Consider the following 25094-nt stretch of genomic DNA (forward strand, 5'->3'; position numbering starts at 1 on the left):
AATGAGTGTAGGGATGAAGAAATAACCCAGCCCTCATAGCAGATGGCATGGGGGCTTCTCATAACCCTCCTCCAGGGCTTGGGTATCTCTCCAACTGCCCTTCAGGCTGCAACAGGGAAGGAGGGGTACTCAGAATCTGGTTCCTGCCATAACCTGAGGTGGGCCTTTAGAGCTCCTAGAAAGAGAGGCAATGCAGAGCCTTGGAAAGTGGCAGTCTGAGGGTAACATGTACCCATCCCAGAATTCCCCTGGGCAGGCCTTAGGGAGTGAGTGTCCTTGGCCCTCTGGACTAGGTTCTAGGGGGAATCTCAGCTGGGTTCCTGGCAGTCACTACCTTGCTTGTTCCCACCAACACAGCAACCAGTGAAAAGCTCTGACCCTCCTGGGTTAGGACTTAACCCGAGTAGGTTACAGAGGTGGAGCAGGGCACCTAGACCCCTTTCCTAGGACCTGAGGGGTGGCAAGGGTCCCATAAGACCTCAGCCTATTCCAGCAGCAGATGAGGTTCCAAGCTACCTGTCCCATTGACCAGGTGGGTCACATGCTCAGTTGCAGTTACAGCCAATGACAGAGCCACCACTATGCCCAGGATCCTGGCATCCTTGCCATCAGCTTGGGTATGAACTGTGTGCCATCCCTTTCCCACCTCAGGGGAAAGCTGACCTGGGAAAGCTGGACTTCAGCTGCTTCCCTGGCACCCATGCCCTGGCTCCACTTGGTTGCTGGCCTGAGTCACTGCTTGCTTCCTTTCTAAGTGAGCCTCTTTCTCCTTTCCCCCAGTCACTCCTGTAGTCTCCCCCAATAGAGACAGTGCAACTCCCTTCTGCTCTCTTCCCTGTCCTTTGGACTTCTCTGCCCCTCATTCACTGTCCACTCAACTCATTGGCTCTGTGGGAGATGAGGATCAGGCACCTCAGAAATGTTAATGGTGGTGGGAAAAGAGTTCCACTGTAGGACACACTCTAGGGCCAGCCATCTACTAATAAAACAACTGATTCATGCAATGAGTGTAGGCTGAGCACCTGCTGGGTGCCAGCACCCTGAGAAGTGCTGAGGATAGATCAGGGAGCAAAACCTTGCCCTTAGAAACCTACAGTTCTAGTGGATAAAGCAAGACATATCAGGCCTTTCCTTTCACAAGTCAGCCCCTTTGTATTAAATGCAACCAGAAGTATTTGCTCATTTATTTACACATGTGTTCACTCATCCAGCTATTCTTGACCTCTTTCCATCCTGGGTCCTGAATGTTGCTGGACACCACAAGGAGGGGAAGAAAGATTAGTCAGTTCCACTCCCAGCCCTCAAGAAGCTCAAAGGCAGCCTGGTGCAGTGGGCATGTCTGTAATCCCAGCAACACAGGAAGCTGTGGCAGGAGAATGGTGAGCCTGGGTAATTTAACAAGGCCCTATCTCAAAATAACAAAATCAAAAGGGCTGGGTATGTACTCCAGTGAGGGAACACCCTTGGGTTCAATCTCCAGTACTGCAAAAACTAAAAAACAAAAAAACCTTGAGCTGGGGATGTGGCTCAAGTGGTAGCGCACTCGCCTGGCATGCATGCGGCCCGGGTTTGATCCTCAGCACCACATACCAACAAAGATGTTGTGTCGGCCGAAAACTAAAAAATAAATATTAAAAAAATCTCTCTCTCTCTCTCTCTCTCTCTCTCTCTCTCTCTCTCTCTCTCTTTAAAAAAATAAAACAAAAAACAAAAAACCTCAAATCCCAGTGGAGAATGAGACATGAAAAGTAATAATTATACTGGAAGGCAGTAAGGGTTGTGCCACAGGCATGACTCTGTGGGCTCAGCAGACTATGCAGTCTGAGATGGGCTAGGCATTCTGTGGAGAGCAAGAGTGGAGAAGGGCAGGAAAGCTCAAATATGTTTGTTGACGTGACAGCTGGTTTCATTGGTCTCAAACCTGGGCTTGGAGTCCTGTGCAAACACCAGAGAACGGTGAATTGCTGGGCTGGGCATGGGAGGAGGGCTGCCAGATTAAACAGAGGATGCCCAGTTACATTTGAATTACAAACAGAAAATCATTTTGGTATAAGTATAGCCCAAACTTTGCATGGACCATATTTATTCTAAAAAACTAATTGTTTACTTGAAATGCAAATTTAACTGGGTACCCTGTGTTTTTATTTTCCAATTTGGGCAACTTTGTGGGGTAAGGAGAATGGGCTGAGGTGAACTTGTCTGGTAAGAGCAAGGGCCCTGTTGATTAGATTCTCCCAGTCCTGGCCCCTCCGATGAAAATGTGTCTTGGTATCCAGAGCAGGCAATTGGTGGCCAACTTATTCTTTGTTCAATCCTCCTGTGGGAATGAACCTGTGTGACAAAGGAGGGAAGCTTCCAGCAGGAGAGGGGGGAATAGAAGAAGAAAGATTGTCCCTCACCCGAGGAAAAAAGCTGGTGGCCAGATGATTCCAGGCATTCTAAATGGCATTCAGGGCCTACACACAGACACAGTGCCCTGAGAACTCTCTCAGGTGTGGAATCATCATTTTCCCCAGCCTGGCAAGGCAGTGGTTACCTGTCTGCCTCTCCACGGGAGTGAGCTGTGAAGACCCTGAGGACAAAGAAAAGAGAGGCAGGAAAGGTGCAGCTAGAGCGTGGCTGGGTTCAGCGGAGGAGGGGAACCTAAACTGGTTCAGTCCAGACAGCATCTCAGGGCTCCTGAGGAGTAGGCATGGCCCCCAAGAACTTCTACATGAGGCTGAGTTCCATCTGGCAGTATGGTTGGTGCTTGTGTCTCATTATCTGTTTCTTCTGAGGGTATCTGGAAAAAACCTGCCAGGCTTTCCCTATGAGCACTTATCTGAAGGAGCAGCAGTGCAAACTGGGAAGGCCAGTCTGTGAAAGAGCTGCCTGAACTTTTCCCACATTGAAGCTTCTCAGTTGAGGTTCTAACATCTGCAAACCATAGCTACAACCACCACATCCCAGAATCACCAAAAATAGGGAGGAGGGGGCACCAGGGTTCATCAGTGAGAACTAATTAACTGTGCACATGGATTATGAAGGGCCCCAGACACACAAGTATACACAGTCCACATAAAAGTGGAACTTAATTTGGCCTAAAATGAACATGCTCACTGCTGTAAATAAGAAGTAAATTCCAAACTAGTAATCATTCTGTGCTTTTACATAAGTTAGAGGCATTTAAGGAAATTTATTTTTAAGTTACTAAGCTCTCTGAAACAGGCACCCCCAAGGAGGGTTGAGTGAATGCCATTTTCTTAGTGTCCATATATTTCCTGTAAGAATTAGAGGGCTTTAGAGGCAGCCCATTGGTCTTAGAAATAGAAATAAATGCAAAAGCTGGATGTGGTGGTGCATGCCTGCTGTAATCCCACTGTTTCGGGAGGCTGAGGCAGGAGGATAATAAGTTCAAAGCCAGTCTCAGCAACTTCGCCTAAGCCTTGAGCAACTTAGTGAGACCCTGTCTCAAAATATTTTTTCAAAGGGCTGGGGATGTGGCTCAGTGGTTAAAAACCCTTGGGTTCAATCCCTGGTAGCAAAACAAAACAAAACAAACAAACAAAAATAGGAAGAAGAAGGAAAAGGAGAAGGAAAGCTGCTGCCTATGGGTTGGGTTGATGTGGTTGTTGCTGAAGCTCATTCTCTATCTGCAAACAAGAGGCATAGCAGGGCATGGAGGGAACATGAAGGCTCTGTAGCCCATCAGTCCTGAGTTCAAACTGCTGTGCCACTTAAGAGCCATGTGGTGCTGGGAAGGTCCAAAAACATCTCTGAACTTCTGTTTCCTCATCTTCGAATTGGACATAATAATTATCCTTGCCTTGCAGGGCAGCTGTGGGAAATCAACAAGATTAGATATAGGAAGATATGGTATGTTTGATGCCCAGGAAATGGGCACTCTTGGGGCAATTGGAGCAAATAAATGGCCCTGAGACAGTGAAGGGTGTGAGTCAGGTTGAGGCATTTCATTCACACAATGACTACTATTCTTGCTTCACTGACATGGATTTATCAAAAGGGGTTTCCAAACAATGGATCCTACAGTTGAAGCAACCAAGACTCATCTGCATGGGCTTGACCACCCCCAAGTTCCTGTTGGCCTATCAGAGAATGTACAAGAGAGTATGCAGAGTGGATGTAAGGAAGAAGGCATGGAGCACGGGCTGCTTTGGTTAATGTTTGTCCACAAAAATTGTGTTGCCCAGCCTGGTCAGGGTAAGAAGGGCCTGAGCTGCTGCTATAATCACTGTGTAACCACTGAGAGATATCTTGGTCTTGAGAAAGAAGGTGGAGAAGCAGAAATGGTCAGACTTGCCCCTTCTTGTCTAGACTTCTCCCAATGGCATTCTCAGGCTTATGGTCAGACCATGCTGAGCTGGTGAAAAAGAGGACAAGGCAGCAAGAAAGCAGCAAATTGCTGTGCTCCTGCAGCTGTGTTGTTGGGGTGTGCCAGGGAGGGTGCAGAAACAGCAGGAGCACTTGCTGGGAATCAGTCTACACTGTGTACTATAATGGAGAAAGCCATTGTCATCCTATAGGCGAGGGTGCTCCAAATGAGTGTAGAGTGAGGAGGGATCCCATTGCTTTGGGGATGTACATTTCTCTTTCTTTGATTTCCAAAATGGAAGCATAATATTAAAAAGGGTAATTTTGTAACTATGAGGAGCAAACAAAAGGAGAGGGGAAAGCAGCCTTGTCTATCTCTAATTGGACCAAATGGAAGGGCTGGGCTACTAGGGTGACTGTTTCAAAACAAGTCTTGCTGCAATCAAGTTTACCAACTGGTATCAACTGCCTGTGACCTCCAGCATAGTCTAGACTCTTCAGTGTATCCTTCTTTCACAGCTGTAACTATCTTCTGCCTCACTGTTAAGGGTTGAATTGTGTCTCCCCAAAATGATACTGAAGTCCTAATCTCAGTACTTGAGAGTGTGATCTTATTTGAAAATGGGCTCTTTGGGGATGTTGAAGTTAAGATGAGGTCTAATGCAATGTGATTGGTGTCCTCATAAAAACAGGAAATTCAAGCCAGTTGTGGTGGTACAGTTCTACAATCCCAGCTACATGGGTGGACTGGACAGGGCAATTTTGAGTTCAAGGCCAACCTGAGAAACATAGAGATTCCTCAAAAAATAAAAGATAAAAATTTTTAAAAAGTGAAATTTGAACACAGAGACAGGCATAGGGAGACCATCTAGAGAAGACAGAAGTTGTGCAACCATAAAACAAGGAACTACCTGAAGCTGAAAGAGTAGCTTTCAGAGGAGCCTGCCCCTGCCAACACCTTGATCTCTGACTTCAAGCCTCCAGAGCTGTGAGAAGATCAATTCCTGTTACTTAAGTTGCCATAGAGATATGGGGTGCTTTGTTGAAGATGCCCAGAAAACAAATGCACTCAGCTTTCATCCCAACCCCTCCTCCCACCTGTTGCTCTGTTCCCTAAATGCTTCCGGCACTCTCCATTGTGTGTATTTGCTAGGGTGACCACTTATCGTACTCAATCAGGGCCACCTAAGTTGATGCCTATTTTCCCAGCAAAATGCCCTGCTTTAGACTATATATTCCATGGTCACTATAATTTTTTTATGAACTTATTTTATTTAGTTTTTTAATGGTGCTGAGAATGGAACCCAGTGCCTCACATGTGCTAGATAAGCACTCTACCAATGAGCCACAACTCTAGCACTCACTTTAATTTTTTGTCTGTGCTAACTCCAGCTTAGAGCGACCATCCCCTCCTTTTCTACCTGCTACTCCTTCGTCAAAGCCCATTCCAAACATCAATGTTGCTGTGAAATATACCATACCTCACCTAAGAATTCATCAGTCCATCCTCTGAATTCCACAGCAATTTATACACTTGTAACCTACAACACTAATGACATCAACTCAAATGGACTTTCTTTGGAGAGGTTCCCTAGATTCCTCACTAGGCTAGGGCTCTGTTCACTGCTCTCATTGAGCTCTGGACTCTCCTTCCTTCAAGAACTATAACCTGGACTGCAATGAGCTTTTGGAGGAGTTTGTATCCATTATGGCAATTCATCACTTGCTTCTGGCCAGTGGCAGTGTGGGCCATCACTGTTTCCCTGATAACCACCATTCTACTCTCTACTTGTACTCTTTACTTCCTTGGGTTCAACTTTTTTAGATTCCACATATGAATGCGATCATGCAGTATTTGCATCTGCTTGCTTCCATCCATGTTTGTACAAATGACTGAATAGTATTCCATTGTGTATACACAAAGTCATACTTTCTTTGGTGATAGGGATCCAACCCAGGGTCTCATGCAGGTCTAAATCATACCTTATACTTTAAAAAGTCTGCTTTCTAGGAGGGAGCTTGGGTTTATGGTAAAAAAAAATGGGGCTATGCTCCCAGTGCCACCATCTATTGCACAACTACCTTGAGCTACTCACAGCCTTTGTGAGACTTGGTTTCCTAATCTGTAGAAAAGGGATGATTACTCTACTTGTTTTGTAAGGCTATTGTGTGAGTCAGATAGGAGGGGTTGAAAGTGCTTTGGGAATTTGAAAACACTGAATATTCTTGAAACATCCAAAGTGGCCTTCCCAGTAAACTCAGAGAAGAAAAAAGTGTGGTACTGGCAGTATAGATCAAAAGAATAGAATTGAGAATCTGGAAATAAATACTCACATTCATAGTCAGTCAAATTTTGACAAAGATGCCAATTCAATTAAATACAGGAACATTCAACATGTGAGACTGACACACTGCATATCTGCATGCAAAATGTGAAGTTAGACCCTTTCCTCACATCAGACACAAAAATTAATTCCAAGTAGATTATAGACCAACATATAAAAGCTAAATAAGATTATAAAACTCTTGGAAAAAAACATAGTAATAAATCTTCATGAGTGTGGATTTGACAATGATTTCTTAAGTATGGTACCCAAAGCACAGAAAATGAAATAAGAAAATAGATAAGTTGGACTTCATCAAAATGAACACATTTGTGTTTCAATAAAAACCATCCAAAAAGAAAAGTGAAACCAACAAAACAACAAAATGGGAGGAAATTTTTGCAAGTATCTGATAATGCACTTGTATCCAAAATATATAAAAAACACAACTCAATAATAAAGGATTAATTCCACAGTTAACAAAGCAGGCAAATATTTTATTTTATTTATTTTTTATTTTTTTATTGGTTGTTCACAACATTACAAAGCTCTTGACATATCATATTTCATACATTAGATTGAAGTGGGTTATGAACCCCCAATTTTACCCCAAATACAGATTGCAGAATCACGTCGGTTACACATCCACAATTTTACATAATGCCCTATTAGTAATTGTTGTATTCTGCTACCTTTCCTATCCCCTACTATCCCCCCTCCCCTCCCCTCCCATCTTCTCTCTCTACCCCATCTACTGTAATTCATTTCTCTCCTTGTTTATTTTCCCATTCCCCTCACAACCTCTTATATGTAATTTTGTATAGCAATGAGGGTCTCCCTTCATTTCCATGCAATTTCCCTTTTCTCTCCCTTTCCCTCCCATCTCATGTCTCTGTTTAATGTTAATCTTTTCTTCCTACTCTTCCTCCCTGCTCTGTTCATAGTTGCTCTCATTATATCAAAGAAGACATTTGGTATTTGTTTTTTAGGGATTGGCTAGCTTCACTAAGCATAATCTGCTCTAGTGCCATCCATTTCCCTGCAAATTCTATGATTTTGTCATTTTTTATTGCTGCATAGTACTCCATTGTGTATAGATGCCACATTTTTTTAATCCATTCATCTATTGAAGGGCATCTGGGTTGGTTCCACAGTCTAGCTATTGTGAATTGTGCTGCTATGAACACCGATGTGGCAGTATCCCTGTAGCATGCTCTTTTAAGGTCTTCAGGAAATAGTCCGAGAAGGGCAATAGCAGGGTCAAATGGTGGTTCCATTCCCAGCTTTCCCAGGAATCTCCAAACTGCTTTCCAAATTGGCCGCACCAATTTGCAGTCCCACCAGCAATGTACAAGTGTACCCTTTTCTCCACATCCTCGCCAGCACTTGTTGTTGTTTGACTTCATAGTGGCTGCCAATCTTACTGGAGTGAGATGGTATCTTAGGGTGGTTTTGATTTGCATTTCTCTGACTGCTAGAGATGGTGAGCATTTTTTCATGTACTTGTTGATTGATCGTATATCCTCCTCTGAGAAGTGTCTGTTCAGGTCCTTGGCCCATTTGTTGATTGGGTTATTTGTTATCTTATTGTCTAATTTTTTGAGTTCTTTGTATACTCTGGATATTAGGGCTCTATCTGAAGTGTGAGGAGTAAAAATTTGTTCCCAGGATGTAGGCTCCCTATTTACCTCTCTTAGTGTTTCTCTTGCTGAGAAAAAAACTTTTTAGTTTAAGTAAGTCCCATTTGTTGATTCTTGTTATTAACTCTTGTGCTATGGGTGTCCTATTAAGGAATTTGGAGCCCGACCCCACAATATGTAGATCAGAGCCAACTTTTTCTTCTATCAGACGCAGAGTCTCTGATTTGATATCAAGCTCCTTGATCCATTTTGAGTTAACTTTTGTGCATGGCGAGAGAAAGGGATTCAGTTTCATTTTGTTGCATATGGATTTCCAGTTTTCCCAGCACCATTTGTTGAAGATGCTATCCTTCCTCCATTGCATGCTTTTAGCCCCTTTATCAAATATAAGAAAGTTGTAGTTTTGTGGGTTGGTTTCTGTGTCCTCTATTCTGTACCATTGGTCCACCCGCCTGTTTTGGTATCAGTACCATGCTGTTTTTGTCACTATCAGGCAAATATTTTATATGACTTTTTTCCAAAGGTGACACACAAATGACCATTAAGCAAATGAAAATTTGCTCACTTTCATTACTTATCAGGATATGCAAATTAAAACCAAAATAAGGTGCCATTTCCCATCCACTAAAGTTTCTATAATAAAAAGATGAATAATTATAAATATTGATAAAAATGTGGAAAATTTGGAACCCCCCATACATTGCTGGTGAAAATTTAAAGTGGGGAAGCCACTATGGAAATGTCTAGTAGCTCCTTCAAAAGTTAAACATGGACCTATCAGATAACCTAGTAACCCTCCTCCTTGCTATATACCCAGCAGAAATGAAAACCTGTGTCCACACAAAATCTTACACATAAATACTCCTATTCATAATAATTGACAGATAGAAATAACCCAAATTTCTATCAACAGATAAATGGATAAACCAAAGATTGTCAGTGCCAGGCACAGCAGCACATGCCTGTAATCCCAGCAGCTTGGGAGGCTGAGGTAGGAGGATCACTAGTTCTAGGCCAGCCTCAGCAATTTAGCTAGGTCCTAAGTAACTCAGTGAGATCCTGTCTAAAAATAAAACAGCTGGGGATGTGACTCAGTGGTTAAGTGCCTCTGGATTCAATCCCCAGTAAAAAACAAAACAAAACAAAAACAAACAAAAAACGATTGTTTGTATGTATATATGATGGAATATTATTCAGACATAACAATGAATGAAGCATTGCTTTTTGTTAAAATATGGATGGACCTCAAAAATACGATGCTAGGTGAAAGAAGCCAGGCATGAAACTCTGTATATTGTATGACTACATTTATATGAAATGTCCAAAAATAGGCAAATCCACAGAGAAAGTGGTTGCCGGGGTAGTTGGGAGGTGAGAAATGGAGAGCAGCTACTAATGCATACAGGGTTTCTTTGGAAGATGATGAAGTGTTTTAGACATACATAGACACAATGGTTGTACAGTTCTGCAAATATACTTAGAACCATTCAGCTGTACACTTTACATGAGTGAATTTCATATTGTGTAAATGATATCTCAATAAGGCTGTTAAAAAAAAGGGCTCAAAACAATGATCTGTGTCAGGGGCAGGGGAGAAGGAAGGTGTGACAGCTTTGGGAGCTGGGCCTAGGTGTGTTTCCAGGTGCACTCCTGTGTCCCCAGGCTCTTCTGGAAAACTATCAGCAGTCTGAAAAGCTGCTACTACTCCCACTCCCTAGCACTTCAGCTTTGTTCCCATGAGCCCCCACAGTTCAAGCAAGGGTAGAAACACTGCCACTAAACACACACCTTTAACTCCATAGAGCCCCAATAGAGCAGGGTAAGGGCTTCAGGAGGCTGCTGAGACCCCATTCTATTAAAAATAGTCACCCTGCTTGGCACAAGGACCCACACTTGTAATCCCAGCAACTCACGGGGGCTGACACAAGAAGATCACAAGTTCAAGGTCAGTCTAGGCAACTTGAAGCAACCCTGTCCCAAAATACAAAATAGGACTGGGGATGTAGCTCAGTGGTAGAATACTCCTGGGTTTAACCTACAGTATCCCTCCCCCAAAAAAGCTACCCCTGAAAGCCCCCACATGAACACTCATAAGGTTTATGTGCTTCTTTTGAAGGGTGCTCGTGTGCCCTACTGGTGACCTCTTTGAAATGATCCCTGGAAGCTCTAATGGGAAAAGGAGTACATTCATCAGAACCTGTCTGAGGAGCACTCAATGCCCGCTTCCTGAAGGTAGGTGAGGTCCTTAGCAGGCCATTTCTAGGGCCATTCCATTGCCTCCCACCCCCACCAGCACATGCTGCTGGCCTGTTCTCCTGAGAAGAGAGGAGGGTCTGGGAAGATATTCTGGGAAAGGATCCCCCCTTCACAACTCTCAGGAGTTTCTGGCAGTGAAACAAAGAGTGGGTAGTATTTGTTTTGGAAAGGACACATGTTCTTGGTTCCCTCATGCTTCTGGTTGCCTGGGTCTTGGGGTCCTAGTTACTTTGGCTCCCTGTGGGAGGCTTTGTTTCCGAAGCAAGACATAAGACCTCTCGTCCTGGGTAGAGGCTGACCTTGAAAGGTACAATCCCACTTGAGACAAAACACAGAGAATATTGTCAATGAGTCTGAGGTTTTGGTCTCCTCAGCTCCAGCTTCTTGGAAAGGCTTAATCCTTTTTTATTTCAATTGTGGTAAAACACACATAACATTGAAAAATGGCATTTTTACAATTTTAAGTGTATGATTCAACAGTGTTAAGTACATTCACATTATTGTGCAATCAAACTCTAGAACTCTTTTCTCCTCCAAAAGTGAAACTATACCCGCTAAAAACCCCCTTTCCCCTTCCTCAAGCCCCACAACCAAGTTTCTACTTTCTGCCTCTATGAATTTGAATACTCTATGTCCTTCATATAAACATCCTAAGTATTTGAGCTTTTCTGATTAGCTTATTTCACTTTTTTTTTGAGACTGACTCTTCTGGGTCCCTTGATTTCCATGTGAATTCTATGATAGGTTTTTTTTTCTATTTCTGTTAAAAAATAGTGGTATTTTGATAGGGATTGAATTGATTTGTAGATTACTTTAGGGATTAGTGATATCCTAACAATATTGAGCTTTCCAATCCATGAACTGGGCTGCCTTTCCATTTATTTGTGTCTTTTAAAACTTCTTTAAACATCAATAGCTTTTACTGTACAAGTCTTTTTCCTCCTTAATTAAGTTTATACCTAGTTTACTTTTTGATTAATCTTAAACAGTTTCACTCAGGTACAGTGACTACTTGCTGACATTTGGGTTTTTCATATTTATTTTTTCCCTTTTTTATCATTCTCTTTTGATTTTAATCTTGAATATCCAAATTATTCTGTGTTTGGGAAGCAGCATCCTACATCCACATCGTTATGAAATAGGTAAAATAAAAATATAAAGCCTTTATTCAAATCTGTTTTTTACATTTACTTATAGGGCTTACTTCCTCAAAAAAAAATAGTGTAAGGGCTGGGTTGTGGCTCAGTGCTTGCTTAGCACATGTGAAGCACTGGGTTCAATTCTCAGCACCACATAAAAATAAATAAATAAAATAAAGATATTGTGGGGCTGGGGTTGTAGCTCAGTGGTAGAGCACTTGCCTAGCATGTGTGAGGCACTGGGTTCAACCTTCAGCACTGCATATAAATCAATCAATCAAATAAAGTTATAAAAAATAGTGTAAGAAACTGAGATTTAAGAACCACAATCTCACAATTGGAGGCACAGAGAGGGAATCTTGAGAGCTGGCATTTCTTCTCAGTGGCTTTGATTTTTGACTGAACTTTGGGGCAATTTTCTCCCCATTCTTCTTGTAGACTAGACCTCAAAGTTCTCCATGGTCACCCTAGATTTGCCTAGTGATAAAGGAAGTAAAGAGGGCGGATCTTTGGAAACATTGTGATGTCACAACAATAAGCCCAGCAAGCCTTGCCCCCACGTTCAAGAATGCCTTGTACAAAGAACCTGGGTTTTTCTCTGGGTGTGAAAGCTTTCATAGCTTATTACTGGGCTTGAACTTCCACCTAGCACCTGGGAAAATAGAACTTGCTGACCTGACGGGCCTCCCCAAGGATGCCCCAACCCAGCATCAGTTCTATGAGAAAATACAAGTGAAATACCAGGATAAGCAGTAGTGCTCCCATATTTTCTGTAAAGAGTCCTGGTTGGCTGCCATGGTATTCAGGAGCCCAGAGAAAAGGTAGGGGAAATTTCTAGTTCTTGGAGCCCAATAGGGTGATGCTTCCTCTGTCCGGATACAGCCCCCTGGTCTCCTTCATTCAGGTAGGCACTCTCTGTGCAACTGCTATGTGGCTGAGTTTCCTCTTCTCCTGGTGGATGCTTTTCCCTAGCCCCATTCAAACTCTTGGTGTAGCACATCCTTGGTAATGTATGGGACAAGCTTCACCATCCTTTCTTCTTCAAGGTCCCAAGACTCTTAGAAAACAAACAAAAAGAAACTGGCAATTTCTGTATAGCTTCAGAACCTTAACTGAGGTTACCCCTCAAAACACACTTTAACCTCAACTTTATTGAAGTAAAACTTATTTAAAATAAACTTCACTCACATCATGTTTATGGTTAATGAGCTTGGGCAATTGTATACAGTTGCATAACTACCATCACAATCAAAATATAGAACATTTCCATCACTCCCAAAACATTGTTCTTGCCCCTTTGGAGTCAATTCTCTCCCACACCTCTATCTTGGTTTCTGACCCAAATCAAGCACAAATCTGCTTTCTTGATCATGATCATTTTGTCTTTTCCAAAATGTAATAAGCGACTGGGGTGTACTTCAATTGTAGAATACCTGCCTAGCATGTTGAGGCCCTGGGTTTAATTCCCAGCATTGCAAGAACAAAATATAACATTAGTGGAATCATATAGTCTGTAATATTTTATGTATAGTTTATAGTAACAGTTTTATACTTTTTAGATGTTTTTTTTGAGATTTACTCATGCTGTAGCAAAAATCTGTAATTCTTCCTTTATATTGATATGTAATAAACCATTTTATGCATATACCACCGTTGTTTAGCCATTCCCTCGTGATGGAAATTTGAGCTATTTACTTTTTGACTCTGCAACTTAGCGAGACCCTGTGTCAAAATTTAAAAATAAATAAATAAATAAATAAATAGAAGGGCTGGGAATATAGCTCATTGGTAGGGCACCCTGGGTTGTATCCCCAGTACTACAAAAAGAAAAGAAAGTAAGATTTTCTCCTGTATTGGGTCTTTTATCCATTTTGAGTTAGTGTGTGTGTGTGTGTGTGTGTGTGTGTGTGTGTGTGTTGCTGGGGATCAGACACAGGACTAGGTACGTTCTAGGTAAGCACTCTAATACTGAGTTAATTTCCATATATGGTATAAGAGTTCAATTTCCTTCTTTTGCATGTGACTATCTAGTTTCTGCATCACCATTTGTTGAAATTATGTCTCCTTTCCCCATTGAATGGTCTTGGTACCCTTGTCTAAAATCATTGCATTATATAATTTGAGGGTTTATTCCATTTCACTGGTCTGGCATAAAGTTTTTCTTTCTTTAAATATTTTTTAGTTGTAGATGGACCCATACCTTTATTTTATTTATTTATATGTGAGTGCTGAGGATTGAACCCAGTGCCTCGCACGTGCTAGGCAAGTGCTCTACAACCGAGCCACAGCCACAGCCTCTGGCATAAAATTTTTATTACCATATCTTTGTTGTAAGTTTTGAAATGAGGAAGTGTGGGACCTCTTACTGTTCTCCTTAAGGCAAAAGCTACTCCTGGCATCAACTGTTCTTCATTCTTTATCACAAACTTACAAAGTAGATACTACTATCTTCATTTCGTAGTTGAGAAAAATTGAGACTTGGGGAGACAGAATTTCCTAGAGTCACTCACATTGCAAATAGAAGAGCTAGGATTTGAATTCTGGGGCTTTCATGCCAGTGCCCAGAAACTTATCCCCTGTGTTCTCCCACTCTCTGCCCAGTGACCATTATGGTAGCATTGAAATGTTGCCAAATTGACACATTTATCTTCACTATACAAGGACATAACACCCCTGAGAAATGGCATAAGGAAGCAGTTAATGATCAGAGAAGTGAAGTGGTTTTCCCATGTCCAGCAGCTTGTCAGTAGAATTTCTGGGACCTGAATTGGGTTTCCCAAATCCAAGTGCAGCCTCCTACAGCATGGTGCTTTGCAGCTACATTCTTGTCTTTATTCCCAAATACTTGTTTCTTCAGACTTCTCCTTCCTGCATAAAGATCCCTTCCCTTTCCTCTACCTTCCCCTACCCCTGGATCCCTTCCAAGGCATAGTGTGGGAACTGAGAGATGAAAGCCCTAGAGCTCAGGAGCTGAGGTGTTAGGCATGCTAAGGCAGGGAACAGGAAGCTGGCATTATCTCTCTCAGGTCAGCTTCTTGAAGGAAGGGTATGCCTGGCCAGAATTATTGTGCAGGCTCCTCCTGATCCTTCCTACTCTACTCCTCCATTTTCAGGGAAAAGAATAAAGCTAAGGAGGGCAAGAATATCTTCCAATGTGTCTTAGCAGAAGCAGAAAAACTTATTGAGGGGGGCACTAGGTGTAAGATGTGCAGCCCAGAAAGGTTGTTGAAGAATCAGCCTCATGTCACATCCATTACTACCTCACCCTATTGTCCATGAGCTCCAAGTTAGGAGGGCAACTATCTCCCCACAGGTGCCTGCATCTTGGGGACTGTGTGTAAAGTGCAGGGAAGCCTAAAGAATCCCTCAACACACACACACACACACACACACACACACACACACACACACACAATGAATTCTAAGATGCAGCCCTAACCTGAAGGAGGGTAGGATTTGGTACAGTGATTTTGCAAAGGGCACGGGGGTTACTCCTCTAAAAAACATAACCCTTATAATTTTTAAAGAGTTTCCACATCTCTTCAGGTCATTTGATCTCCCCACCTATACTGTAAGGCACAGGTGGGGTCACTACCACAGACCCGAGGCCTGTCTTCTATACTGCCCCTTTCTTAGATTCCATTCTTCCACATATGAAGCTGGGTGGGGGCTGGACCCAGGTGGACCCTGGAGAAATCTTCTCTAGCAACTACCTTGATATGATTTAGATTTTAAATTTTTCCCACATTTTAGGCTTGGTCCCAAGGTAACAGGGTTCAAAGGTAGGGCCTTTGGGGAAGTAATTGGATCAAGAGGGCTTTATCAATGGATTCATAATTTAATGGGCTATTGGGTAGTGATGGAAACCTATGAGGTGAGGTCTAGTTGGAGGGAGTGGCTACTTAGGGACTATAGTTTTTACTGGCCCCTTTCTCTTTCTGCTTCCTGGCTACCACAAGGTAAGCAGTTTTGCTTCACCACGTACTCACTGCTATGATCTTATGCTTTGCCAAAGGTCCAAAGTGATGAGACAAGTGACAATGGATAGATGCCTCTAAAATCATGACCCAAAATAAAACTTTCCTCCTAGCCATTTTTCTCAGGTATTTTGTCACAGTGATGAAAAACTGACTAACACATATTTCCTTAGGAAAAGAACCTTCTCTACTCTGTACCTCCCCCAGTCCCTAATGCTCAACCCAAGCAAAGGGCTTCAGCTTCATCCTTGAACTCTTTTTTTTAAGAGAAGCTTTTTTATTGGTTGTTCACAACATTACAAAGCTCTTGACATATCATATTTCATACATTAGATTCAAGTGGGTTATGAACTCCCATTTTTACCCCCAATACTCGTGCCTACTGTATAGAATGTCTCCCATCCAGCTGCTATCTTTCCTGTACCCACCCACATTTTTCTCTATTCCTCTGCCCCCAAATTCACAGATATTGGGAATCCATTTATTCAGCAGCCCACCAGGGAGGTTCTCTGACATGCAGATTTAATGAGAATGCTTTGAAATCCAGCACAAATATGAATGTTATTCAAATACGTGCATAGTCTGGGGAGGGGAGCTGGCAGGGCAGACTTGCAAGCAAATGATAACATTAGTACAATGAGAAGGGCTCTGGGAGGAGCTTCTAAGACTAAGGCCCAGGAGCAAATGCTATTCTGCTGTCTCTTCAGGAGTACTGTTATTCTGGGGGAAAAGAACAAGTAGAAAGGACCAGGAATATCCAGAGAATAGAAAGAAGTTCCTTGTGACTAGACCAGAACTTGGGGTGAAGAAAGAGAAGAGGTATACTGGGAGATGCATGGGTTTGGTTGGATTCAGAAGGGCATTTTTGTTCCTTAGAAGTCTGAGATCCTTAGTAGAGTATATATGTATATATCCAAAAGACCCCCTTATCGTTGGGGGACACAGTCTAACATCCACAATGGATGCCTGAAACTCTGGATGGTACCAAACCTTACACATAATAGGTTTTTTCCCTATACTTACATAGCTATGATCAAGTTTACTTAATAAATTAGGCACAGTAAAATATTAACAGTAATAATGAAAAATAAAATAGAACAATTATAATGAAAAGTATTGCTAATCTTGGGCTTTGAGGACATTAAGTAATACAAGGGTTTCTTGTACACAGTACTGCAATACCATGTCAGTTGACCTGATATCAAGATAGCTACTAGCCATCTGCAGTGGCACACACCTGTAACCCCTACAATTTAGCTTAGATAGGAAGACCACAAGTTGACAGCCAGGCTTGGCAACTTAGAGAGACTCTGTCTCAAAATAAAAAATAAAAAGGGCTGGGGACATAGCATCCCTGGGTTCAATCCCCAGCACTGGAAAAAAGAGAGACAGCTACTAAGTGATTAACAGGCAGGAAGTTTACACAATGTGGAGATGTTGGACAAAGGGATGATTCATGTCTCAGGTGGAATAGAAGAGCTGGACATTGAGAAATTTCATCAACTCAAAATGCTGTGAAACTTAAAACATGAATTGTGTATTTCTGCAAACTTCTATTTAATATTTTTACCATATTGAACATGGATAACTAAAAACTACAGGAAGTGAAACTGAGGATAAGGGTGGGACTGCTGTATTAGGATATGTGAGTATTTATGTGTGTCTCAGATTGGTACAGGGCAAAACAGGCTGTTTTTACATACTGGAGAACTAACAAATATAATAGGAAAAGATCAAAATATAGTAATTTCATTTAATGGAAGTGCTCATATGTATTCTTTTTATTATACCACACAAGGGACATTATATCCATTATTCTATGTGACAAGACTGTTTTATTTGATTACACTCTGAATTTTCTTCTTGAACTCTGTCTCCCTTAACTTTTTTCTGTCTCCATTTACTGTATTAATGGTCATCTGTCCAAAACCTCAAAAATTAGAAGAAAATTTGACCTGAAATGTTTATATTAGCTGAGTTTGTGAACTGCAGATCTTGCAGCAGTGAAAATTTCCTTTTTCCCTTATGGTATCTTAACTTCATTCAGCCAATCCGATGTACTGGGTAATGACTTACCTTGGTGACATCTGCAAAAGATTTTTCTAGAGAAGTTTTCCCTCTTATTTTAGGAAAACAGTGAGACCCAGCCAAGAGTCCTGTGACTACGCTTCCCAGCTGCCTCCGCTGGGCGCTGACTCCAACTTCCCTTACTAGGGTGTCCCCTGGCATCTTGGCCCTGCCCATTCCCGGCACAAAGTCGCGAACTACGACTCCCAGCTGCCTTTACAGGCTGGACCCTTCATAGAAGGCTTCCCAGCAGCCTCGGGGTGAAGAGCTCCGCCCCTCAGAGCGGCTCCTCAGGTCTGCGCGGAGCCTTCCGTCCGCCTCCTCCTCTGTCACGTGATTCATACCCGCCAATCGGTGCGCGGAGGAGGGCGGCAGGCGGTGGCCGGGGGCGGGGAGGCCACGGGGGCGGGGCGGGTGGCGACGGGGGCGGGGCGGAGCGGGTGGCGGAGGGGGCGGAGCAGGGCCCTGGAGCTGAGCAGCCTGGCAACGGCGGTGGCGCCGGGAGCCCAAGGTGGGTACGCGCTCACCGCTGGCCTGGCGGTGAGCCGGCCGCTGCGGGGACCTGTGATGGGGAGACTGGCAGCGGGAAGTTGGGACTCCACGGGCCGCCGGGTCGCGCAGGGCGTCAGCGCACCCGTTGGGGTGGGGGTGGGGTTCACCCGAGCTTCTTCGCTGTCCCCGCGGGGCAGGGCTGAGGCCGGGGAGCAGAAGACAGGTGCTTCTGTTTTCCCCCAGTTCTTCGGCTCACGGCGGGCGAAGGTCGGGACCGGAATTGGGGCTGCAACGCCGGGAGGCGGGGAGCATATGTCGTAGGTGCTGCCTGTACTTTGCTTCCCTGTCCCGGGGAGGCGAGCGGGCCGGGCGGCTGCCCTGCCTCCTCGGCGACGCGCTGCGGCTGGTCCTCGCCCTAGCCTTCTGCGTGGGGTGGGCACCCGCCGCATCCCCCGTGGGCTCTGCGGAGTGGACTCAGCCTGGCACTGGATGAGAAACCATAGTCGTCGCTCTGGTCCAGTGTTTCTGTGTATGCACGGGAGATTTATCTGCTTTTGCAACAGTTGAGGGAAGGTCTGAGAAGGAACGGTTAGTTCCCTGATACACAGTCGGAAGTATGCACAGGCACGAGCAAGCGCCCTCGGTCGGGGTGCCTTTTGCTGCGCTCAGGAAGTGAAAAAAATTAGTATTATAAAGTGAATCTGTTGCACAAAATTATATTATGAACTTTATGGATGGATACAACATATCAGACGAAGTGGGTTGTGGCTAGTTTTTAAGACAGATCTTTGCAAGAGCGGAATTGTAGCATTTTACAATTGACTAAGACCTCGAAGTTCACATAATTTGTTTCCTGGAGGGGAGAACTGAGTCCCAGAGAGGCTAACTAATATAGATAGCAAAGCTAGTATCACAAGCTAGGTATCGGGGAGTATATTATATGTCTGATCTGGGTTCTTTGTACTACATCTCCGTGTTATTAAGATAGAAGTCTCTATCTTATAGTCGTGAGACTGAGCCAGAAGTTTTACTGTGGTTCAGACCATTTTGGATTTTCTTCAAAACCAGTTTACTAGCTAGCTGAGATGATCGGGCTTGTTACTTTAGACACCTTTTGCTTTCATCCAGGATATCTATTGGGCAAATCAGGTATTCATCAAGTTTGACTGAATGACTTCTGGCTATTTAACAAAATCAAACCCTAAAGAGATTCCACACCATGGAGAATAATTCAAAGTGGTGGTGCTCCTGATGTGCTTGAAGGTGAATACCTTCATTCGGGCATATAGAAGCTACTATGGTTATTGAATGACTTGTCTCCTTACCTTAAACTTCTAACTTATAATTGTTAGTGGTTTCATTCATTAAATACAGTTCCCACAGTGTCCTAAGGACAGCGCACTACTGAGGAGGCCTTCTGGAATTTATGTGTGGGGATTCAGACAATTAAAAAAAATATGATATATCAAGAACTATGTAATGTTTTGAACAACCAATAAAAAAAAAAAGATTAAATGAAGAAGGAAAAAAAATAAAAGGAAAAATATGTTCCCATTTAAAAAAAAATAAGCAATGATATTTTCCAGCAGAGCTGAATGTTGAAAAAATGAACTCTAAATCTCTACAATGACAGTAAAACAAACAGGCATGATTGAGAGTGAGTTGGACATCACTTTGAACTGCTAGTTTTAGATTGTCAGCTGCTGCACCACTAAAGCAAATAAATCCAAAAGCAAATCTGTCTGAATCCAACAGATTCTGTGGAGTCATCATTTTTCCCAAGAGTGCCTCTTAGATAACTTTATCACAACCTTGCTTTTTTCCTCTTTGCATGCAACAGTGTTTCCATACACCTGGGAAGGTGGTTTTCAACTCCCCATTTCTGTAGATAGCTGACTCTAACTACAGAAGGCTCTGCTGGATTCTCAGGCCCCCTTATACCATAGTTCCTCTTCCTGCATGCTGGTTTGTACTGTGAACCTGTTATCTGAAATAATTCTCAATCTTTGTATTGTGTGATTTGTAAAGACAAACCAGTTCATTTTGAACTAGCTCCAGAGTAAAGAAGCACTCAAGTTCTTAGTAACAAGAGCACTCACTAATAAAATGGCATTAGTGAGAACTCACTGTAAAAATTCATCTGTTTGGTTCCACTCAGTCCTCCCAAATTCTGTATGTTCAGTATCTTCAAAGCAAATTTTTTAAATTTACATATTCTGAAAATGAATAAAGTTACAAAAAATACTCCAGTAGTCTTCCTCCAAAATGAGAAAAGGATTAACAAAATGTACTTACTTTAGAAACCACTGAAAACACACAGCTCTTGGTCTTATTGAAGGCTCCAAAATAAAGAGAAAAGCAGAGACTCTTCAAAGCTCAGTAGGTGACATTCTTAACCAGTGGCCAGAGGATTACAAAGATTTGAGTTTCTATTTATTTCTAAAGTTTATTCAATTTTATAACAGAATAATAGGTTGTTTTCATCATTTAGTAATTTTCCCTTCCCTCTTTCTGACCCCTTCAGAGTTCTGCTTTCTTTATTTTCTAGTTTCTCAGTTCATTTATTCCTTTTTTTTTGGCAGATGGGGGGCATTGTTGCTCTGGATTAGGTGGTCTCCACAGATTTGAATCCTGGCTTTATTATTACTTATGTGACCCTGGGCAAGGGACTTGCCTCTGTCCCTGGGGTTCCTTATATGTAAAATAAAAATAATGATAGTACCTTCTCAAAGGGATGTTGGTAGGACTGAGTAGATATTGTGTGTGTGTGTGTGTGTGTGTGTGTGTTTGTGTGTGTGTGTAATGCTTAGGACAGTTTTGTACATAGAGGCACTCAAGAAAATTTAGCTGTTATTAAATTGAACTATTTGGACCTCTTATTTTCAAGAAAAAAAATGTTCCTAGCCATGTCCTAATAAAATTTTAGAAGTCCAGTAAGCTGGATATTCTAGACATTTCTTTTGCATTTCATTGTTGGTGTGAGATTTTAATTTCAGATGACATTGTTAGCAGTGTCTTCTGTTATTGCATAGCTTAATTTCCTTTACTAGTTGGATTTAAAAATTCCTTGCTTACTTGGGGCCAAATTTTTTTGTTGTTGTTGTTTTGTTTTTTTCGTTACCACAAACAACAGCCATAGAGAAAGAATGCCTCCTTGTGATCCTTCTCTTGTAGCTGGAGGACGAGCTTTCATTGGAAATGTTTGCTGTATGTTTTTTCATAGCCAGTACCTTGACAATTATTCTTTTTATGAATTTGAAGCATCTCTTTAGAAAATTGGCATCATGTACAAGTGCTTTCTTCCTATTTCTAACAGGAACAAGTGGTAAACGAACATGTTGTCCATGTGATGTGATAGGAAACTTCCTGCATTTGGATTCCAGAAGCTGGTTTCAAGTCTCATTTCTCTGCTTTAACTCTGTGACACTGGACAAGTCATTTTAGCTCACTGTTGATGGCTTTTACATTTGTTAGACAGAGCTAATAACACCCAAGCTTTCAGAGTTCTTCAGAGAATCAGATGTGCATCAGAGCTTTCTGTAAGCTGTACACCATTATCATGATTACACTATAGTGTTATACAAGTCATAGTTGTTTGGAGAACTGGTTGTGAGGGCAACCATCATTCCTGTTCTTAGCTCATCTTCTCCTTAACCATAGGTGTGGCCTCTCTGCCTCAGTCTCTCACAGCTGTCAGCATTAAAATATGCAAATGTTTTAGTGCCTAGTGAAAATGGCCTGAAGCCATTTGTTTACCTTATGAGTTTTCATTTTATTTTTTTCCTAAAAGGTAGTACTGTATAACCAACAATTACAGGGTGATAGCAAGGTGATTCCTGCATTAGGGAATTTTACCTGCCCCTTTCCCAAGTGTCTCAGAATGCAAGTCTTACCTTTTTCTGATCAAGACCCAACCTTGGCTCCTCAGTCAGCTTCAGGCCCTGTGCATTCCTCAGTCCATAATAGACTGGATTCTTGTGCTCCTAGGTTAGGATGAAAAGTGATCCGGGCCCTGGAGAAGAGATCCAGAGACTTGATTGCTCATCAGGTCAGTACCTCAGGCCTGGGCCTGAATGCCCTTGAATTCATTTCTCAGTATCTTGAAAGGACTCCTAACTTTGCAATTCCACATACTTACACTAGTTTTATATGATTGCTCCTTGATTCTTTTTCTTTATAGGCAACTCCTACATATTTCAGTATTAATTTTTTTCATCTTCCAAACTTGTAATAAAGAGGTCTAAGGTCAGAGACATTTTTCTGGGTGTGTAAAACCGAACATGGCCCAGTGCACACAGTAAACAGTAAACATTCATTGACTTGCACTGGATGGGGGGGCACAGCATTGTTTGGACATATTCACTTTAATCCTTCTGAAGATTGTGCTCCTTGTCTGTGAGATGAAATGGAGCTTGTACTTAGCCTTTCTCTCCACGGGCAAATAAAAAATGGATAAGAAGGTTCTTAGAATCCAGTGATGGGACAGATCTCTCACATTGGCTTAACACCCCTTTCCTCCCAGCTTCTTAATCTTTGCACTGTGTCATCATGAACGCTTTGAGTATAGGTTTTTGCTTTGCTTGCTGTTATGTTTGGGATGGGGGTGGGGGTAGAGGAGGAAGTCAAAGATTAAGAATTGAAAGGAAGAACAAAATGAACTTTTTTTGTAATACATTCAGCTCTTCAGCCCTGTACAAATCTTGACAATACACAGTGGTGCCTTTTCTGTAGCATGTGGTAATTGTTATATTTTGATATCACGTCCTTGGACTTTCTGTGAGAAGAAATCAATCCATTTTTCTGAGCCTGTTAACATGGAATAGGCTGCAACATCAGGTCAGTGTCATCCTTTCCCCTCCATGGGAGCTACTGAGGCAGAGGTAGGTTTTAAAGGACATTCTTAGCATCGGGTGGTGGTGCTTTAAATTCCTTTATGGCTCTGAGATTACTCAGGTGAGGATGCAGGAGAATGGGGACTGCCCTTACTTTTAGCAGGCCTGGAATTGGCCCTAGCTGTTTAACTGCGATAATAAATATACCTGTATGGCAGTGACCCAGGCTACGGTGCAGAGGTGGTCATTACTATTGGTGGGCAACAGCAAGAAGGAAAGTTTGCTCTTGATTTCAGTAAGATCTTAGAAGGGCGCTGCCATTGACACTGGTTGTGTGACATTGGATGTAACCCCAGCCAGTGTTCCATTTTGAGTTGATCTGGGAGAGGAAAGCACGCATCTCCCCTTCTCTGCTGCCGGCTTCTAAGGGCAACCTGTTCAAGATGGGCCCCCACTTCTTTGTATTCCTCACTGTGAGAGGCTCAGTCTGATCCTACAGCACATTTACTTTTTTCCTGTTATCAGCTCTAATTTTCCCCAGAGGACCCCATCACTTCTGTCATAAAATATTTTTTTGTTGTTGATACTGTCCGGATGCCCTCACTCCTCAGTAGCCACTCTTGGGGGCTTGTGACAAATGTAGAATCTCAGGCCTGGTCCCACATTCAGTTAGAACCACTGCAGAATATTCCATCAGAATCTGCATTTTAATGAGACCCCCACCAGGTGGCCATATGTAAATTAAAGTTATAAAAGGCCAATCTAATCTGAGAGTACCAGTTCACACCCTGGCTTCCTAAACCTTTGAGACAGTACTAGCCAAAAGAAAGGTAATGTGAGTCATGTGAAGTTTGAAAGTTATTTTTAGCCACAATAAAAAAAAAGTGAACAGGTAAAGTCAGTTTTAATATATCTAGTTGGTGCAAAATACTGTCATTTTAACAGGTAGTGAACATAATTAATGAGATGACCCCCTTTTGTAATAGGTTGTCCAAATCCTGGATGTATTTTGTTATTGCCTCACATCTCCATCTAGAGTAGTCATATCACATGTGTTCAGGAGTTGCACGTACTAGTTGCTACCATGTTAGCATGGTGTGGAGAGTTATCTTTTGGCCTGGATTTGTTGATGATTTCATTTAGAGTTGTTGCCAATACCTGACCAGCCGCCTCAGTAGTAATGTACATTAACATTAGGCGTAATCTTTGGCAAGCCCTTGGCCCTCTGCTTCTACAGAATGTCTTGTTTGAGTCCTTAAACACTGCTTTGAGGTAGAAAGTATTAACATCACTATGGAATTTCTTCCAGAGAAGTTAGGTCTAGGTGATGCACTTTGAAGCAGCTGCGAGAGGATGGAAACCCAGGGGAGTCTGACTTCTGGGTTCATAGTCTGGGCTGTAGCTTCTGCAGAGTTCAGGACTACAAGTTCTCTTTCTGTGTCAGTTTTGTAAGCTGCATGAAGACAGCCCTGTTGGCATGGCATGTGTGACAAACACGTGCTTTCTTCTGGGGGTAAAGCCATAGGGCTTGAGGAGTGTATCTGTGTTTCTTGGCTCTTCAGAGAGGGTGCAGAGTCTCTGAATAGAAGTTTCCTCTTCTTGGGAATACTACAGAGCAGTGGTTTGCCATGCTTCCTGCTCATTGGAACCACCTGGGGACTTTTAAAATACCTGCCACCTGAGCCCCACCCACAGACATTTGTGTTTAATTAATCTGGGATGACACTGACATGGGAATTTTTTTTAAAAAAGGCTTCCTGGTGATGGTGGCCTGCAACTCAGGTTGAGAGCAGCTGCTCTAAGAGCACTTCTCTGTGTTAAGTATGAACCACCTTGACAGTGGGTCTGGGATGAGGTAGGAGAGTGCTCTTGTCTGAGTTCCAGCAGGCTCCCAGATGATGCCCAGGTGGCTGCTCTGAGTGCCACTTTGAGTGGCAAGCCATATCAGAACCACATGAGGTGCTTGTGCAGCACTACAAGTTCCCTGGCATCATGCCTCAAGTTTCTGATGCAGGAGATGGTTGATGTGGGCCATTTTAAGGGATTTCGAATACAA

At 42.6% G+C, this 25094-nt stretch overlaps 1 protein-coding gene across 5 annotated transcripts in view; it reads left to right on the plus strand.

Moving 5' to 3' along the window:
• Nucleotides 1-18143: 18143 nt before the first annotated feature.
• The window catches only part of MTM1 (myotubularin 1), a 114764-nt gene continuing 107813 nt past the window's right edge, over nt 18144-25094 (plus strand). For 4 of the 5 annotated variants that reach the window (XM_081277607.1, XM_081277609.1, XM_081277610.1 and 1 more), the window contains exon 1: nt 18144-18225. The gene's annotated coding sequence lies outside the window, so the exon portion shown is untranslated. Of the gene's footprint in view, nt 18226-22193; nt 22255-25094 lie in introns of all 5 variants that reach the window. The other variant, XM_081277608.1, reaches the window with a different exon arrangement.

The sequence above is a fragment of the Spermophilus citellus genome, assembly GCF_964194105.1.
Source record: "Spermophilus citellus genome assembly, chromosome: X".
Taxonomy (NCBI): Eukaryota; Metazoa; Chordata; class Mammalia; order Rodentia; family Sciuridae; genus Spermophilus; species Spermophilus citellus.